At 36.5% G+C, this 20412-nt stretch overlaps 1 long non-coding RNA gene across 1 annotated transcript; it reads left to right on the plus strand.

The window, feature by feature from the left end:
* The first annotated feature begins 203 nt into the window (after positions 1-203).
* Positions 204-18862, plus strand: LOC128318638 (uncharacterized). The gene is made up of 3 exons (XR_008302059.1): positions 204-329; positions 11480-11542; positions 18681-18862. It is a non-coding gene; the product is annotated as an uncharacterized LOC128318638 (long non-coding RNA).
* The last annotated feature ends 1550 nt before the right edge of the window (positions 18863-20412 follow it).

A 20412-nucleotide genomic window follows, 5' to 3' on the forward strand; every position in this document is an offset into this window, starting at 1 on the left:
TGCCAAACATAGGAAGCAGGTTTCATTAAGGTTGTATTCACTTTTTACTGTGAACAACAATAACAGTGATATATGCTATCATAAAACTTTAAAAGCCTCCACAGACGGTATCAGCAAGAAGATATGATATAAGCAAGTGTTCAGTAAAACGCTCTCCAGCCTTCAAAGAAGTCCACCGTTAAACCAGTTGCATTACCTGTTTTCTCTGAACCCTGTGACTTTGACTGAGAACTTTTCTTCTTAATGAAAGTGGTTCAGTAGACTGTAGTCATTAGACGTATTGATGGTGACAGAAAGGGTCGGGGTGTGAGGCATGGCCCATCCACACGGTGAGTAAACACATCTCTGTTGTTTCAGGGACGCTGTCCTATTGCTAAACACACTAAGCCAACTTAAGAGGGCAAAAAAGGACAATGCAAACAAATTGGCATTTTATCAAGCAACGTAGTGTCAGCCAGCCCACATGGGACACCAAGGCACGCAAGGACAAACTTTACTAAAACTGTCCGCGGTTGCCATATCCATGAAATTTCCAAAAAAAAGTGACTCCAGCGGGACTGGCACACTGCAGCAGATCGATACAAATTACAAGTCGCGTAGAATATTTTCTCCTAATGGTATAACAAAATTCATGTCCAAGGAATACAAAAATAGGCACAGATTATTAAGCAAGGAAATATCAGACATTCATTTATCCGAAGCAAAACGATAGGTCTCTAGAAACTTTTAGTGTGGCACAGAACTGCGCTCAGAGTTCTGATTTAAGAGCCCTGAGAGGTGTCTGCCATAGTTCACTGCTCTAATTATTTCCAGTTCATGTAATAGTTCTACTTCTTAAATAGCTTGTCTCTTCCCTTCTTCCTTCATTCTTCACTGAACACTGAATATGTGTACATAAACCTCCATGAAGCATCACCAGTGGGACTTTTAGTTGGTCGATATTTGTTTTTTTGTATAGCAGTTTATTTGTCCCTGCACACTGAGATGTTTGGATTAGATTCTTCCGCACTCATCCATACCCGTAAGTAGCTTTGGATAAAAGTGTCTGGAAAATGAATGACTGTAATGGAGATGTAGTTAAAGTTTTATCTAAGAATGCACCACACTGGCCTCTGGGAGACCAGTTCCCAGAATTTGTTAATCATTAGCCATTGGGTTATTTCAGGATGTAAACTATCTAGACTATTTGTCGTAAGCTGAGACAGTAATACACTGTGACGTACTATTTCCTGTGTTTTCACATGAAAATCTGTGTGCTTTTAAAAGTCCCTTCCTGTTGTTTATCCTGTTGTTTATAACAACTCAATCCCTAGGAAGCTTTACAGATTTTACAGTTAGGCATATAATCCTCTTCAAACTTCCACAATGTCCATTTGGGAACAGATTGGAGCAGGTTTGACTTTTCATTCTGATTATCAGTGCAATTCAATTTCAGTTGAGGACTTTGTGCTTTCCAGTTTCTCAGTAACATTTTATTTTGTCTTACTGTATAATTTCAAGCGAGAATAATGAGAGGCTGCTGAGAAAATTAATAAGACAAAATAAAATGGAACTAACTTGTTTCACGGATGTTCCCAAGCATTAAATGTAACAAAAAATACATAAAAAGTACATATAATAATAACAATAATAATAATAATAATAATGTGTCATTTATTAATAAATGTAAAATGGTTAGCATCGGCATATTACTATGTGGTTCCTTGGAAGGCTATTGGTTAGGTCATGGTGCTCTCACCTCTGTGGCCCGGGTTCGATTCCCGGCCAGGGAACCAACCCCAGCCACTGGGATTGTATATGACAGTGCACTTCCAGTGCCGGTCCCAAGCCCGGATATAATCGGTGACAGTTGTGTCAGGAAGGGCATCATGCGTAAAACCTGTGCCAAATAAAATATGTGGACCAATGATCTGCTGTGGTGACCCCTAACAGGAGCAGCCAAAAGAGGAGCAACAACAGTATTGGCATATTACTGTGGTATAAGAGAAATAAAACACTTCAAGGTATGCTGTTATTGGAAAATAATCAACTTCTGGGTGGTAACAGTAACTCCGCTTCACACCACCCTGTCGTTGATCATTGTCCTAACAGCATTCCCATAAGTGCTTTATTCCTTACAAGGCTAACCTGTTACTTCCTTGATAAGCAATTTTTTTTTTTTCTTTTAATTTAAATAAAATCAGAGGAAGTTTGTTGACAGCTGCAGTGTTTAGTTACAGCTATATGATTATGGATTTAAAGTGCTGAAGAAGCGCTGGCTTTAGATTTGAATAGAGAACATCTAAATGGTTTGTCCTTGTTTAAGGGAAATTATCTGAAAAAAGATTTTCTGCTTAATGTTAATCAAAAAACTTACAGTACTACACTGGAAATAAATCTGAACAAAGCTAGGCTGTGTATGGAGATTTGCTATTAAAAACATTTTTAATTTAACAGTAGGCTTAATCAATGTCTGGCAAAGTAAGCCTCTGAGAATTTGCTCAGGTGTGTGTGTGTGTGTGTGTGTGTGTGTGTGTGTTGATTAAGCTGACAAAATGAGCAAATCCTGCTTTATCTCTTCCTTGTTGTTTTCTGTTAAATACATTTAATAATATGCATGTCTTAACTAAAAAACTGTTCTGCTCCTGTCCTGTTGCCATGGAGAAATCTTGGCATAGGATTACCATCCACGTAGCTGGATATATCCCATAATGTTCTTTTGCACTATATTAAATACCCAAGCCAGAGCGCCGCCTCCTCGCATAATACATGCAAATTAATTGTTTGTGTTTAGGGCCAGCTTGGCAGACTGGAGAAAATTGCGAAGTGTCCACAAAGCGCACTTAATTAAATGTTTTCCACACTTCGCGGTTTTCCATCTGTCATCTGTCAAGTTCTCCAAAAACTGTCGAGTTTGTGGGGTTCAGTTCGGCCTTCTGTCTACTTTTAAACTGAGCAGCCAGTCTGTGTGCACTGAGACCATCATGCAGTGGGACTTAGGAATTAAACCATAGCCAGAATTAGGTGGTAGGTGTTAGAAAATGTGAATAAAATAAAAGAATGTACATAAAAGTGTACATTTTTATATTTTCTGATATCTATCTACATCTACTTGGAAGATCAATTATAGGTCCATAGCCAAGAATTATTTTTGTTTAATCTTTATCAAAAGCTTAAATTTTTTTTTCTCAGTTGATATTATTATTCTAAAATACAAATATACTGTTAAAAGTTTTTGAGAAACTGAAGATCCTTATGTTTCACATAAGGAATAACACACAACAGACTGTGCTGTTATATGAAAATAATGCACACCAGGGGGTGTGATTCGGCACAGCGCGCAAGCGGAGTGCCTTATTTCCATACAGCAGCATGGTCCGGAGTGTGTAATTCCACTTAAACCACAGCGATTTGCCAACGATTACAATGTTTAATTTATTAACGTACAAAACATGGCATATTTTAATGGTTTTCTAGTTAGATTTGATATTATGGAACATCCTAACACAGACAAGTTAGTTCCTGTTCTCACTTATGTTATAGCTGCGATAAACAGTCATTCCCTCAGCAGCCTCTCCCGTTTTTCTCTCTTTCTTTCTCTTGCTCAATCAGGTCTCTCCCTGTCTCTCTCTCTCTCTCTCTCTCTCTCTCTCGCTAAAAAAATGCAGCTTGTCATTTTACAGAGAAACCAGAAAGCGTAAACTCGTCTGTCCTGAAGACTTTCCTGTTCTGATAAACTTTGCAAAGCACCATGACTGTGATAAAGCGCTTACAATTGAGATCAATGATTATACTTTTTACTTTGTTAAACTACAACACGTTTTTAAATCCATTTATTATTAGTCTTTGATTATGTGGCGCGTCCATCGTGTAAGTCCCTGTGTGTATGGTTACTAACAGAAACAATAACATAGAACGAGTGCATTAATATTAACCTATCATTCATGTTACACACAGAACTACTTTCCAAGCCGTGATGTTATATGAAAATAATGCACACCTTCTGACCAATCAGAGTTGAGCTCTTCACACACTATGGTATAATACAGTTAAATTCTTGATTCTGATTGGTCGGAAGGTGTTAATTAATGCATAATAGCAGTTTGGACAGTTGTGTCTGGTTTAAGTTTATATAAGAATGCTCTTTATAATATGTTATAATTTCTATAGTAGAAACGTACACAAGAACTTGTATGGCAGACACTTCAATGTCACTGCTTTATAACCATCAGAGCTAAAGCTGTTCCTTTAAGCTATCCAAAACATGAAAGTCTTCAGGACAGAGGGCTTTGTGCTTTCTGATTTCTCAGTAACATGACAAGTTGCATTTTTTTGTCTTATTAACCTCAAGAGAGAAAAAAGAGAGGCTGCTCAGGGAACAACTGCTTATATCTGTTATAACATAAGTGATAACAGGAACGAACTTGTTTTGTGGACATTCCACAATGTTAAATGTAACTACAAATGGGTAAAAAAAATATTGTGATTCATTCATTAATAAATGAGAAAATTCTGCTGACAAATTGCTGTGCTAATAGAGAAATAAAACACCTCAGGATGTGTTGTTATAGAAAAATAATCAACTTCTGGATGGTTACAGTCACTCCGCTTCACACTGGGCTTCATCACTCCACTCCATTGTTGATTATTTTCCAAACGCAAGACTTCTATCTGAGATATATACAGTTGAACTCACTCCAGATTAGTTAGATCCCTCAGGCTGCAGTGACTGAGCTGCTGACTCTGTACATTCTTCCAACCATCTGATGGATGCTCCATGTTTTTTAGTCTTGCTGCAGCGATCCCCATCAGTGGTAGCATGCATTTTCAGCTGTCACATGGATCCTTTTTCCCTCTACACTTATCTCCCTGATGTAATTTGCACCGTTTATAAGTGTCATGCGTCTCTTGAGGCATTGCTTCATTTCTCTGTAGCGTCTTTTCATCACAATCTAGACACTCAGTTACACGGCAGACCTTTTATCAACATGATGTATAAGCTAGTCAGACCAATGGAACTGACTCCGCATGCAGTGCAGCAAAGTGTGTCCGTGACTGAGCAGTGTCCATATCTAACCGGTGTGTCACCCCAAAATCAGGAGTTATGACTCAATATTCAGAGCCTACAGGGTTAACAGTAGCTATGTGGCCTGAAACCAAAGCACTTTCGCTTCGGCCTTGCCAGCTAGCCGTAGCATGACCTCTGCCAAGGCTGAAACAGACTTGCTTCACTAGCCATTGAGTTTCCATTAACTTACGCATGTCTCTTATCTCTGCCACACAACTCTGGAAAAGCCCAGAGCTGCAATGACCCAATGACCCCTTCATTCTGTGCTGAGATGGACGAAAAGCCCCAGTGAACAGCTACACTGGGCCCAAACACTCCTCAAAGGGATTGAGTTCACCTCTAATGTACATCACTAGAATTGCTCAGCAGAGAGCTTTGTGCTGATGTACACAGAGCCTAAATTGGAATTTAAGGAGGAAGGATTGATCGTTTCTCGGGTTCACATTAGGGGGTTTAATGAATGATCTTCTGAGCTCCTGATCCTGCGACCATTTTGAAAGCTTTTTCTTATCTAAGAATTCTTAGCTGTTCTAATGGGACATGATTGTTATATTAGTTTTCTCCCACAGAGTTGGTGAATTCTTGAATCTGAAGCACTGATAGCTCTGTAATTCAAACCACAAGTTTATATTAGTGTGCTAGTGTGCCATATTTATCATTTAGCTACTATTTATCATGTTATCATTTCTATAGTTACAGCTCATTTACACAGACTTATAAGTGGCGGACGCTTCACAATAATCTAAGCTTAACTTTAAACGGATTATGAAAAAGAATCTTTGGTATGGTGAATCTTTCTGTAAATTGATGTTTATTTATCATTTATGGAAGGAGTCTCCAGTGCTTTTGATTTCTTGGTTAACATAACAAGCTTCCTCTTTTGTCTTAAAATGGCTGGTCAGGGAACAATTGTTTATAGCTCTAATTTGTCTTGAGGGCTTTCCATAACATTAAATGTAACTATAAATGGATAAAAAAGTACAAGTGTTGTTCATTAATAAATTAAAAATTATAATTGTATAAATATTATATCCACCACCAGCCTGTCGTATTTTTACAGCACACCCTGCCATGTTTTGTTCCTTACATGTATATTAAGGCTGAGAGAGTTTTTATTTTTTTTAAATCTATTTTTAAACCAGAAAATCACTACTTTCTGTGCCTCAGCCTCTTGACTCTTAGAGTATTCACTAAGCTAAGGGCATTGCATGGGCATAGCCAGTCAATCTAATTTAATTTGCACTGTTTGTACTTTTTAGAGAACATTTTTATTAAGCATGCAGTGTTTGCTGTTCCAGTCATAATGGCCGTTGGTATACAGCCCCTCATACTTGAAAAACGGAAGCAGTACTTTCTGTTTTCATTCACAATATAAAATTGGTTGCGAAGCTGTTTAGCGCTCATTATTTGTCTTTTAAACATGGCTGACAAATGGTTTTGATAATGAAAAATGGCCAAAAACCTGTTTCAGATAAGGAAAGTAATTACCTCATGCAAGTCCAGAGTCGGAGTAAAGACCAATTTGACAGTGGTTGGAGGAAACAGACGAGCGCAGAGATTAAATGTGGAGGCAGGTATTTGCAGCCTTGTTTGTTGAATAGTGCTGAAAGTACGACCTCAGACACAGACAGTGTCGTAAAACAGAAGCATCTGTCCACTTCCACCTATATCATGAAAAGAGACAGGTGATATATGTCTGCTGGAGAAAGTTTTATAGCAGATGAAGCCATCACAGCGATGGAGCCTGGGTTTGCATTTCTAACTGGACCCTGTCAGCACTTTCAGAGAGGTTCTATCTTCTTTGCAGAGCAGAAATAAGAGCAGCCTTTTATTCACCTTGGTGTTGGGGGGGCACTAATGAAATGGGTGTATGACATCCATCCTGAGCTCATTATTCCTGAAACCCCAGCTAAATCAGCTTCCTATTTTCAATTAAAAATGGAGATGTCTTGGTGCTTCTGATTGCTCGATCAGGGCCTGAATGAAAATCTTCTCAGCATGCCACTTTTAATTCGCTCTGGCACTGTTCGGGCATGATCATCCACATATACGTCAGCAGTCAGCAAAGGAGTCTAGGATATACAGCCCATTTTAAAACAATTACTTCAGATTTATGAGGCTTTCAAATCGCTAACAGCTTGTATATGCTATTTCTCCTTGTGCTATTAAAATCTCCATCAAGAATAACAAAAATAACTCTGCACAGGAGATGTTTTACAGCCAAGCCTCTGGATTTATTGGATCGTTATAAATTTTTTTTAGCCTCCTGCCTTCTCTTTTTGTCATAATTACTACCAATAATTGGTTGCGGTGCCGGTGTTAAAAGTTTGTTCTCAGAGTTTGTGCAGTGGATTTCAGCTTCAGGAATGGAAATCGTCAATAACAATTACATAATATAACAACACATTGATTTCCTTCATTTACCTGGACTGTTTTGATAGCAAATGATGTGATTTTCTATCATAAACCATCTTACCGAATGTTGCTTGCTTCATTTTTTTACTCCATTCAACCTTGCAATTGACCGTTTACTTCAATCAGTCCTGAAAAAAAGCACTGAGCTTAGTTTCTATTTTCAGGAGACTGAGCGTTAAGCCGAAGTGCATAAGTGTTGCCTATGAGGCTGACCTTTTCGAAAGATTATTCTCATAACACTATGAATCATTACTCTCAGACAGAGTCAAAGTTGCTTTAATTAAGTGCCATCTGAAACTCGAGCAAGAAACTTCAAATGACTTATTTCATGTGCAATTAAGCAAAAGCTTCATACGCCTACTAAAACCTGCAAAGGTGTTTTTTTTTCCTTGTTCTGACAAATGTATTTGTCTTATAATGACAGATATTTAAAAAAAAATCTGTTTATATTAACAAAAAGCAACTTTAATTCAAACAACTTTCTTTGTAAGAGAAGGTGCGAGTTTTTCAGCTTGATCAAAAAATCTAAAATTATTAGCTAGCTTACTGTGCAAATAAATGCTGTACAGTCATGTTTTGGTTGCTCAGAAATCTAAATGACTTGGCTAAAATGTTCTAGCTGACATACAGTAACAGTGTTAGCTTGTTAGCTAGTTATGAACTTTAATGCAGACTAAGGAAAACAAAAGAGTATATGATCTACTGAAATTTCTAAGAGTTTGACTAGTGTCTTTAATTTCTTTACATGTTTAACCACAAGGTGAGTGCATGTAGCAAGCAGGAGACTTATATGACAACGCCGTGCTGGACTTTCTGAAAAGATCGTCTCTGTCCTAATTCACCTAGTAAACAGATCATGCCTCGGTGGATGTGTGTAGTGCAACGGGCGGTGTGATTCAGAATAAGAAGCATGTGTTATAACTACAGCATCGGGTTGTGGCACATTATCGTAAAGCATGGTAATTTAAAATTTAGCTACTTACTGAATAAAAACATTTGTACTGTCAATAAGAAGTAGTACGTTTTTTTTCTGGTTGTTGAACTAATAAAAACTGATACAAAAAACTTATCTCTTGCACCCAGGCTACTGATTTGTGTCCATCCCTGATCAGGTAACATCTTGTTAAATTGGAAGAATACTGGGGTTCAAACTAAAAAGGACCCCATCATAAAAAGAGCAAAATATTCATCATAGAAGAGAAATCATAACAAATATGGAAAGCCATTTTATGAAGATTAACTCCTACCAGAAATGTGGTAGTGATTGCCGTTCGGTCTGCCAGATTGCTCTGTCGCACTAAAATGCACAAACCTCATGTAAGCGAATTTCCATTTATCATTATATGATCAATTGCATTTTATTATTGCATTTTTTTTATTTCTGCCTTGTTTTTCTCAACCTGTAATGGAGCACTTTGCTGAAGACAGAGGCTTTTGCTATGTAGTGTAATGCACACACAACCTACCAGAAGACACACTTTATGGCCAAAGGTATGTGGACTCCTGACCATCACACCCATATGTGGTTCTTCCCCAATCTGTTGCCACAAAGTTAGAAGCACTCAGCTGTATAGGATGTCTTTGTATGCTGTAGCATTACAGTTTCTCTTCACTGGAACTAAGAGGCCCAAATGTGTTCCAGCATGACAATGCCCCTGTGCACAAAGCGAGCTCCATGAAGACATGGTGTGTTTAAGGTTGGAGTGGAAGAACTCGAGTGTCCTGCACAGAGCCCTGACCTCAACCCCACTGAACACCTTTGGGATGAACTGGAACACCGACTGCACCCCAGACCTCCTCACCCAACATCAGCGCCTGATCTCACTAATGCTCTTGTAGCTGAATGATCACAAATCCCCACAGCCACGCTCCAACATCTAGTAGAAAGCCTTCCTAGAAGAGTGGAGCTTATTATAACAGCAAAGGGAAAATCTGTATCTGTAAACAGAGGCGTGTCTCAGTTATTCATGTTTCTGACCTTGTTACACTGAAATGTATGTTTTGAGCTGTAAATATATATATAAAAAAACATGGAATGCCATTCAAGGGCAATATTAAATACATAAATATGACAGTATTAATTAATTGACATATAGTATTGTCCGTTTAAAGTCCATGAAAAGGTTTTTTCACATGGGCGACATTGAAAAACCTCATCTCACGCATCTCTAGTCAAGAAAATTCAGGCAACCTCAGAGACATGACCTGCACGCAGGTAATTGTGATAAACAGTAAATAGTACCATAACTTTTGAAATGAAGTCTCTGACTCTGGCCCACAATAATGAAGAGAGATTGTAGTGTTTTCTTAAAATGGCTGACACTCTAATAGTCCACACAGAATCCAAAATGGCTTCTCATTCCCAATATAATGAACAATATACTGTATGCATTGAAATAATGGCTCCTACACCCTTTATAGTACACTATACTAGATCAAGGAAGCCATTTTTGATTAACTATTAACATTTAGGTCTCTGGGACCAAATCTGCATGTCAGCTGTTTTGTTTCACTCCTCTTCGGCACTAGCTCAGTCCTAACACCATCTACAGTATTTTTTTTACCAACTACTCCTGTGCGTTATGTAAGGAATTAAACACTTGGGGCGTGTTTTAGGAAACTAATCAAAGATAGGGTGGTGTGATGCAGCCAAACGCGGAGCTCAGTTACTGTTACCACACCATAGTTGATTATTTTCCAATAACAGCACATTCCGAAGTGTTTTATTCCTCTTAAACGGTAACAATTTCCACTGCAATTTTTATTCATGAAAGAAGGACATGCCGTAATTTTTTATCTGTTTATAGTTACATAGTTTATTGCACATGAAACAAGTTTGTTACTGTTATCCTAGCCTCTCTGTTTTCCTCTCCTGAAGACAAAAAACCCTTACAGATAACTTCAGTTTATCAAAAATTACAAGCATTCTTAAAATCCATTCATGTGGACCATCCACCATACTATCTGTGGAAATTGTTACTAGTGCATTAGCATAAACATGTAACAGACATGCTGTTATAGAGTGCTGCAGGGATGACGTATTTTTTGGAGGACAACCCAAAAGTTCGCAACGCTTTCAATCTTTATTTAAAAAACATGTTCCCTGATAAGGATCCACTGTGCTCTTGATAAGGATCCACTGTGCTCTTTTTGTGGATGAATCTGCACCCCACCTTTTTTTTTTTTTTGGAAATGTGTCCATGTTGCATTATTTTGGAGAAAATTCCATTAATTTATATGTGCATATCTTTTGGATAGTTTTTCTTTGTGGTATAAAGATGTTTTATTTGGCTTCTGCAGTTTTGATAAAAGTTTAAAGAATAAGTACTTTTTGATAAATGTGCCTCCAGGCACTCTAAAGCTTTAAAATCCATCTCATTGTGTAATATATATAATATAATATAAACACTAAAATTGGAAAATACTATAAATTGATAAATCTACAAGTTGGAACGTTTGGGCTGGAATAGTTTGCAAGAGCATGATGATGTTTAATGTCCCCAACAACATCTGTAGTCCCCTTTAGCCACTTGTTAGCAACCACCTTTTTCAAGACACATAAAAACTTTTAAAAAATGACGAGTGGGGTATTACTGATGTATGTTTTATGTCATAGAATAAAATGTGCAAATATCTTGAGCTTGTGTTAACCATTTAAACAAAAACCCATTCAAAAACTCATTAACTTCGGGATGAGGGAACCAGAAGTGCAAAAATGCCAATTCATTTCCAGGTTTTAGGACTCGGTCCTGCAGCACTCTATAGAAAATTAATATAGCTTCTGACCAATCAGATTCAAGAACTAAACAGTACTGTGGTATAGTAATGTTTCTCAGTAGTCTCTCTCTATTGCCTGAGCTTTGATTACAGATTTTTCTGTGATTACTCTCTCTCTCTCTCTCTCTCTCTCTCTCTGCGCCTGTATCTTTCTCCCTCTCTCTTTTTTCCCTGCTGTGTATTCGGGTGCACTGTCTTTCTGTACGCAATCTTATCACGGTCCTAAATGTATCTTCACAGATGGATACGTTCCTGCTTCATGACATGCAGCAAGACAGATGTGCTCATTTTCTCCAGCATGGGGTGAGAATGAACACGACACTGTCAGTCAGCTTTCAGTAAAATGACTCACTTGCCTCTAATTCCAGTACACTGGTTACCTGTAATGTGAAAAAAGGTAGAATGAAAGGCCCATAAAAAGAAATGTGAATACTGAATGTCACATCTCCCTGGTGTAATTAAATCTTTCACGTTTTAGTTTGAGTAAGGAAGACCATTTTACCTGTGAAAGTAAAGGTACTGCTCTAACAGACAAGTTCCAATTTAGCAATGTGGTCTTTGCCACAAGAAAGAAAGACATAGCGGATAAAGTATTCACCCCCCCCCCCTTGAACTTTCCCACATTTTGCAGTGTTACAAGCAGGAAATGAAATGGATATAGCTAAGATTTTATGTAATGGATCAATACAAAATAGCACATAATACTGACGTGGGGAAAAATCAATGAAGTTTGCAACATTATCCACACATTTAAAAAAAACTGGAAAAAAAAGAAATAAAATCTGCGATTGCACAAGTTTTCACCCCCATTGCCTTGAAACCCCTAAATTAGTGCCTTCTAAAAAACCTCAGAAATAATTTTATCACATGTTCTGATAAATACTGAAGTCACTACAGGATATTAGTATGCAGTCATCTAAAATTTTGTCTTGTCTCGATGTTTCCGTACCTCACATTTTCTTGTGCTATTACTTTCCCTATTGTTGTGTTCGTTACTGTTGTGTACAGTACTTTCCTTTTTCTGTGTATAATTTTATTTGCTATAAAAAGTGTATAAAAAATGCTCTGCTGCAACCGGAAGTCAAATACTGAGTTGATTGGTCTTAGCATGTATGCAGTTAAAGAGTCACATGTTCTCAATATAAATACAGTTTTTCCTGGAAGAACCCATTAGAGAACATACCTCATCATGAAGACCAAGGAGATATCAAAACAAGTCCAGGACAAAGTTCCTGTATCAATCAGGGTTTTGTTCTAAAAAATATCCCCAATGTTGAACATCCCATAGAATGTCATTAATAAAAAAAATAATAAAATAGAATATGGCACAGCTGTGATTCTGCCTAGAGGAGAAAAAGTCAGTGAGCGGGTAAAGAAGGGATTAGTCAGAGAAGCAACCAAGAGACCAATTCCACTGCAACACTACAAAATGTGGAAAAGTTATGAAGAAGACTTATGCAAGCCACTGCACAGTACCAGTTTGGACACCCATGTTCATGGAAAATTTTCCTAAACTTCCTGCTACTTCAAAGTTTGGAATGAAAACTGCTTCTTTGGAGAAACAGTTTATTTTTAAGTAAGAAGTACTTATTAAAAATATATTTGGTTCAGAAGTAAATGTATGCACTACCTGGCCAAAGGTCAGTCACACAACTCAAATATATATTATATATAAAACTTAGGGTTGAATTTGTTTCTAAGTCAATTGTCAGTAGTGCAGTTAATGCTCATGTTTAAATTCAGTTCTAAATTAAAACGTACTCTTAATAAGCAGGTTTCCTGTAGAATTTAGGAGCTTGGCATATTTGCAAGTCTCATGGGTGAAGCTCCACATGAAGCTGGTTGAGAAGATGCCAAGAGTGTGCAGAGCATCATCAGGAATAGAAGCTTGGTAAGAATTTCTAATATCAAATAGCTTTTGACTTTGGTTAATGCATAATTCCATGTGTTAATTCATAGTGATAATATGTTCATTATTAGAAAATAGTAAAAATTAAGACTTTGTATGAGCAGCTTTGTTAAACGTTTTGACTGGTTGTAGCCCATATACATTTATTTCTGAATCAAAATGTATTCAAACAAAGAATTTTACTTAAAATCCAATTTGCGAAACAAGTATTTAGAATTTAGGAGAAGCATCAAGAATAAGAAACCATAAGCAGGGGTTAATTTTAACATGTTAAGCTCTGGGCTTCAGATTTTCATCTTAAAGCTTATTAATCAGTAGATAAATAATAGGAAATGGACGTAGTTAAGAGTCTGGACCTGCTATCATCTACTGGGAGTTAACCAGCTAGTCATAACTGGATGTAGCAAGGTGCTAATGTTACTTTTCCAAAGTTTAACATGAATTTTTTCTGATGGTTGTACGTGATGACCTTTATCTTGAGTTCACATCTTCAGTTTTCCCTTTTATTTGTCTAAAATAAGCACCAAATGGCTTTGACCTTTTCATTATCGATGCGCTTCATAATCAACGCATCCCCTACTGTGTGACTAAATGATTTCTCATTTCCTACCCGTGTCAGTCAAGCAAGCAAAGTGAAAGTGCACCTGCAGACACAAGCTAATTAAGACAGCCTATATGTGGCATGCATTTGCTTTCCTAGGAAATGATCTGTGTTGCCTAGTCCAGGAACCAATACTGGAGACAACATTACTAACACAAGTCCTGGCACAAGTGTTGTTTAGCAGAAAACTTTAACTTGGGCTCAATCTTAAAATTTAAAAAAAAAAAATGGCTGATTTCTTTTTCTTCTGTGATAACAATGGTACATTTCCTTCTAGTTCAGCATTTCTATTCCTTAATGCATCATGTCAACTACGCCGCTTTGCAGTGTACCTGCTGTGTTGAGTTTTGCTACAATGCTTTTTACTCACACTGCCAAAAGCTTTTCTCACCAGGTGTTTAAATGGTAACTCTGCCTTAAGTAGAATGCAGAAAGCCTCGGCTCGGCACATTAACCTTGTTGTTGCTGTTTCCAGCACTGAGAGAACCGTGCTCAATTTGCCAGGACATACAGGTGGAAAGAAATAGTGCTGACCTGACCTTTGGTGAAATGCATTTCTTACAGAATTGTCTTGCTTAATGTCTCTTAGTTGAACTGCTTTTCTACCAGAACAATAATATTCTTAGTTTTACTTCCTTTAACTTTACACTTTACTTTTCTGTTCATGTACTCTTTTTCACATTAAATAATTTTAGTTTCAGAATCATTTTTATTTTCTCACAGGAATGTTTTCCTTTTTCTATTTAGCCTGAATCCTAAATGGTTTTATAGTAAATTTGTTTTCATTATTTATATATATAAATAATATAAATAATAGAGCTGAGCACCCTATACTACTACTACTACTACTACTACTAATAATAATAATAATAATAATAATAATGATAATAATTTATATATAAATTTATATACACTCACCAGCCACTAAAACAGGAACAGGAAGTGTACAATTTTTCATCAATGCCTTGTTGATAAGAGAGGTCAGAGGGGAATGACCTGATGGGTTCGAGCTGCCAGGAAGGCTACTGTAACTCAGATAAGCACTCTATACAACAGTGGTGAGCAGAAAAGCATGAGCAGGATAATTGATATTAATATGGAATGAGAAATGTGCCACGACAATCTGAATTTAAAATGCACAAATCTGAAATTTCTGCCTTTATTTGAATTTGTAAGTGAAGTTTTGTTGTTGAATTACATCAGATTGAAATTGTATTAAATGGCTTGATATTAGCATCCAAGGTTTCAAAGGAGATCTTATAATAATCAGGTATATAAATTTAAGTTCGATTTTTTTCCATTTCAATTATTCAATCCATTTAAAAAATTCAGTTCTTCAAAATTCAGATTTGAAATTTCAATTTTAGAAAAAACTTTAGAAAAAAAAAAAAAAAAAAAAGCAAAGGAGCACAGATTTGATTGCCACCATTCCAGTCAATAATGAATTGAATTTAAGATTTGAATCTGAAGAACTGAAATGAATCATAATAGCAAAAAATGAATTTGAATTTTGTTCATTTAATTATTATAAAAACTAAATGTGAAACACTGCACACAAATTCAAGTCATGGAATACAATTTCAATATAATAATTTATCTACAAAACTTCACTTACACATTTACATAAAAATGTTCAGTTCCGATTGTATTGGCACATTTCTCATTCCATATGTATTAAGTCACAGAAAATGCAGAACTCTGTGTGTTTTTGTGTTTTGTTTTTTAATATTGGCTTGTTGTTTATACTGAAATTTATCTGTAATTTCACTGAAGATTGAAGTGTTTAGGTGCACACAGAGCCATTAAAAAGATTTTCCTTTTTTTTCAAATTGTTTTTATTTTGAGGAGCAATTTTTAAATTACATTTTTTGTGTAGTTTTTAAATGTTTTAAAAAAATTTGAGTACTATTTTTATATTGTTCTTTTTTCCAAGTCATTTTTTTTAGTACTTAATGGTGGTGTTTCTAGTCACCACCAGACACCTTCCAAAACTGCGTGTACAATTATGGGTAGAATTGTGGGATGGAAAGCTGATACAGGGACTCGGCCAGGATACAGACAGATAGTCCTGAGTTCTGATTTGTAGATGAGCCTCGTCATGCTGCTGTTTAGTGGAAAAGCATGAAAAGTGACTATATATATCAGTGTATTGAAGTCAAAAACTAACATTTCTTTTCAACAGCAAAAAAGTAAAATTTAAAAAATTTATATGTATATACGTACGTAACATATATATATGCCACAGAGATGAATTTTTTACTTTAAACATCATTTAACTTTGTTTTTATTATAACTAATTTATTTTAACTTTTTTGTTTTTATTTAAATTAATTTATTTTATCATTTGATATTTTAAAAAAAATCTGAATGACAATTCTTTTACAGGTGACAAACGAGGCAGCGTATTATATAGCTATTATTTCTGACAGTCAGGAGGAAAAATACTCTTCTCCTTCCACTGAGTCACAGAAGATGTACTTGTTCGAAACTTTGTGCTAAGCAGTGCTTAGCATTCTAATGATCCTTACCATGTTCACTTCTTTCACTTCAGACCTGATAACTAGAGATCTGTTCTCACTTGCACGTCTGCCTCTTGATCTTTTTTTATCTGAAGAATATATATCGAATTAGATCATTAGAACCCTAGTGGGAAACTTTTCGATTTGGAGGTGATTCATTCTGCCATGGAAAACTCTTAAGCCATGCAGGCTGAGTGCCAGTCGAGGCTCAAACGTAGGAGTAGGTGTTGTCTCTTAGGCCTATTTCTGGTTCTGTAGGATGTTGCTCGATACAGTCTCAGTTTAGTTTAAAGAAAAGAAACCCAGACTCCCAGAAAAGCAAAGTCAAAAAACTCGGGTCAGCAAAGCTCCATGGACCATCAGTATTGTTTTCTGAAAGCTCTCAGTATGCAAGAGCATCTCTCTCTTCATAGCATTGGTCAGCTCTTTTTTTTTGTATCATGACCTTGTGGCAAAAAACTGTCTGGCAAAATACAACGCAGCCTTTCCGATGTATTATTTATAAAGTAAAGAAGTCACTAAAAACCCCCACGAAGGCGGCGATGACATGAAGAGAGAATGGCTATTTAACTCCACACGTCCACCTCTATCCTGGTCTCCAGCTCCCTCGGAGTCTGCTGATGCGGCAAACCATTTACATATATATGAGAGGAGTTTCACAGCTAGGCTTTTTATAAAGTGCTTCAACATGCTGCAGGAGTATGGAATCAGAATAGAGTCATTAAACGCAAATGCACAAAACACGATTCGTAAGTGGATTTCTTGATTTATGACAGAAAAAAAAAACGTGTTCAATTTTTGTGATGCAAATATTTCTCATTTCTCATACACAATCACAAAGACTTTTTTTGCCTATTTAATCTTTAGGCTATCAGCTGTGATTTCTGCTTCAGCCAATCGTATTGTGTTTACATTTAAACCCAGAAATGAAGGTCATCACATGCAGCATATCCGTTCAGTCTGATAAATCTGTCGCTTTCACATATGACATATAAATTACAAGCATGAGGTCACAGTGGAGCATTAGGACAGCAGCTTGTAATATATGATGTAAAATCATTTATTGTGTAATTATTGATGGAGTTCTTGCTGTAATTCATGTCATAGTTTATATTCATGCGGTCGTTCTAATATGTTTCTATGGTAACAACTCACATGGTTTCAACAATTGTTGAAATGGTGATGTTCTCTGTGAGGAGATGTTATGGAAGGAGTCTCCAGTTTCAGAACTTTGTAACACTCAGAGGAAAAGCTCTAAATTTAGATTTTCCACTACAGGGAAGTCTTTTTTGAGTTTTGAGTTTAAAAAATTACACAGGGACTTGCAAGGCTAATAATAAACTGAGTTTTCTATTGCGTTATTATTTAACAAAGATGTGTAATCGTTATTATGATAAAACGTTCTGAAACGACATGTTTATTTAATGTTTATGGAAGGAGTCTTCAGTGTCAGTATTTGTAACAGTTTTCTGTTTCTATTTTTTTCTTATTAACATCAAAATTGAGACAAACTCTCAAAGTTATAGCTGTGATAACAGAAATAATAACTTGTTTAGCAAGCATTTCAACGTTAATTGTAACTTCACACTATATTTAATGAATAAATTAATTGTACTGGTTGGTAAATGGCTGTTGTATAAAAGGAATAAAATACTTCTGGCGATGTATTTTAAACTTTTGCCATTTTCTTCTTCGATTATAACGTAATTCACTATGAGTAATTATTCTACTGCCATTTGTTCAGTCACAGACTATTCTGCTTATTCTACTAAGACTTAAATAATTAAGCGAATATGCTAATGTGGCTAAATGAATAAATTGTTATAAGGATCTGGAGTAATACTTCATGTGCAGAATGCTAACTGTGCTCCAAGCTCGCATTTATTGAGTGCAATGTTAGCATTTTTAGGTGAAGCATTCCTTTAAAGTGCTGAAAGCTACTTTAAAGAGTAATTAGCCTACTTGGCTACACTGCCTTGCATAAGTATTCACCCCCCCTCCCCTTTGGTCACATTTTGTAGTGGATTTGACTTAGTTTGGGATTTTTACCATTTGATTTAAACAATATGGTTTCAATTTGAAGATATAAAATATATAATTTACTATCATTGTGACATTTGTTGGTTGCGTATGTATTCACTCCCCAGGTCTACCCCTTCGGTAGAACACCAACTTAAGGGTTACAAAGCTACTTTTTTTCACAGCTACACAATTCTTATTTGTAAATAGCTATATTGATTTTCTTCCCCCAATTCAACATTATGGACTATTTTGTGTAGATTTGTGACATATAATAAACAAATAAGTAAATTTCAGTCCCAGATTGTGTCTATGTGATCTTCCATGGCCAACACTGGAGACCATCTAACTTGCTTTACGTTTATCTCCTACTGCTCTTTTTTCTCACCTCAGTGGAGAGGTGTGCCCTTCCTGCCAGGGGCGAGCTGGAGAAACAAAAGGATAGTGGATTGTGCCAGACTTCTCTCTAGACGGGGCAGATTGACATCGCTTCTGCTGCCGTTTTTCACACCAGCCCATCTGGGCAGTCAGCCTGGACCCCAAAGGCTCAGGCCAGGCAGTTTGATTGGTTATGTTTCCCCATGTGTTGCAATCTCAAAGTAAGATTTAGAGCTGAAATAAAAACCAATAGCTCTCTCTTTTTTTTTTCTTTCATTAAAAATGTAAACATCATCAAAGCCATTGAGATAATATCTTCAGTTTACATATATATATATATATATATATATATATATATATATATATATATATATATATATATTTATATAAATAATTCATAGCCCCAGGCAGGATGATTATAAGACAAGGCATTTTGTACAACACTAGTATTACAATATAATATAATCTTTAACTTCATTCTTTCAGAATGTAGTTATTAATCACCCAGTTTTCACAGTACGCAGTATGGAGTTGACTCCATATTTCGATTCAAAGTGACGTTATTGTGGCTTAATTATGCTTGACATCATGTTTATACACCCAAACATACTTCCTGCTGGATAACAGACGTGCTGCAAATGATGAAGGGCGCTCAAGTGTGACCTTTCTCATGCCGTGAAGAAGTGGGCTGTTTTGTTTTTTTTTCTTCTTCCATTTTTAGCAAATGCAATATGAATGCAAAGGTCTGCACGAAACAACAACAACAACAACACCAACCAGGGAGGTGTGTAGGCTAGAAAAGGGTTATGGAGGGCACTGCAAGTGAACACTCCTGTAATATCTGCTATTGCATTACTAAATATTGCTCCAGGTTGTTCATTTGAAGTAGAAGCTCTTTCTATAGGTTTAAAAAGAGGCCAAAAAGTCTAAATAATTGAAATTCTATCCGTGAAAGAAGTCTAAACTGTCTTAAGAAAAAGTATACACATGAACATGCAACGACCACTCTTAATGGAAAAACCTGTGCACTTGTTCTTTCATGAAGTTATCCAATCAGCTACCCATGTGGCAGCATTGCAGTGCATAAAATCATGCAGATACAGATCAAGAGCTTCAGTTTATGTTCCCATCAAACACCGGAATGGGGAAAAAATGTCATCTCAGTGACTTAGCATGGTCGTTGGTACCAGATGGGCTTGTTTAAATATTTCAGGTACTGCTGATCTCCTGGGATTTTCAGCAGGCTTTAGAGTTCACACAGAATAGTGCGATTAAAAAAAAATAATAATAAAAAAATCCACCAAGTGGCTGTTCTGTGGGTGAAAATGCTTTGATGAGAGAAAGGTCAGAGGAGAATGTTCAGTCTGACAGAGAGGCTATACAGTAACTTAAATAATCACTCTTTACAACTATGATGAACAGAAAAGCATCACAAGACACAGAGCAGGTCAATCCGTGAGGGAGGTGGGTTATGGTTCCACTCCTGTCAGCCAGCAACAGGAATCTGAGGCTACAGTGGGCACAGACTCGCCAAAACTGCACCGCTGAAGATTAGTCTGTCTGGAGTGATGTAGCTGAGGCTGAGGAACTTCACTCAAGTTCATAATTGGTCTCAACTAGAGATGTGCTCTAGCTAAGGAAATGAATGTGTGTCTTATTTCTTTTCAAACCGACAATGCATATCATTTTAAAAATTCTTCTGCATGCAGGTTTTGCCTCATACAGCATATGCAACCCGTTAGAGGAA

Source organism: Pangasianodon hypophthalmus, chromosome 7 (genome assembly GCF_027358585.1).
Source record: "Pangasianodon hypophthalmus isolate fPanHyp1 chromosome 7, fPanHyp1.pri, whole genome shotgun sequence".
In the NCBI taxonomy this organism is placed as follows: Eukaryota; Metazoa; Chordata; class Actinopteri; order Siluriformes; family Pangasiidae; genus Pangasianodon; species Pangasianodon hypophthalmus.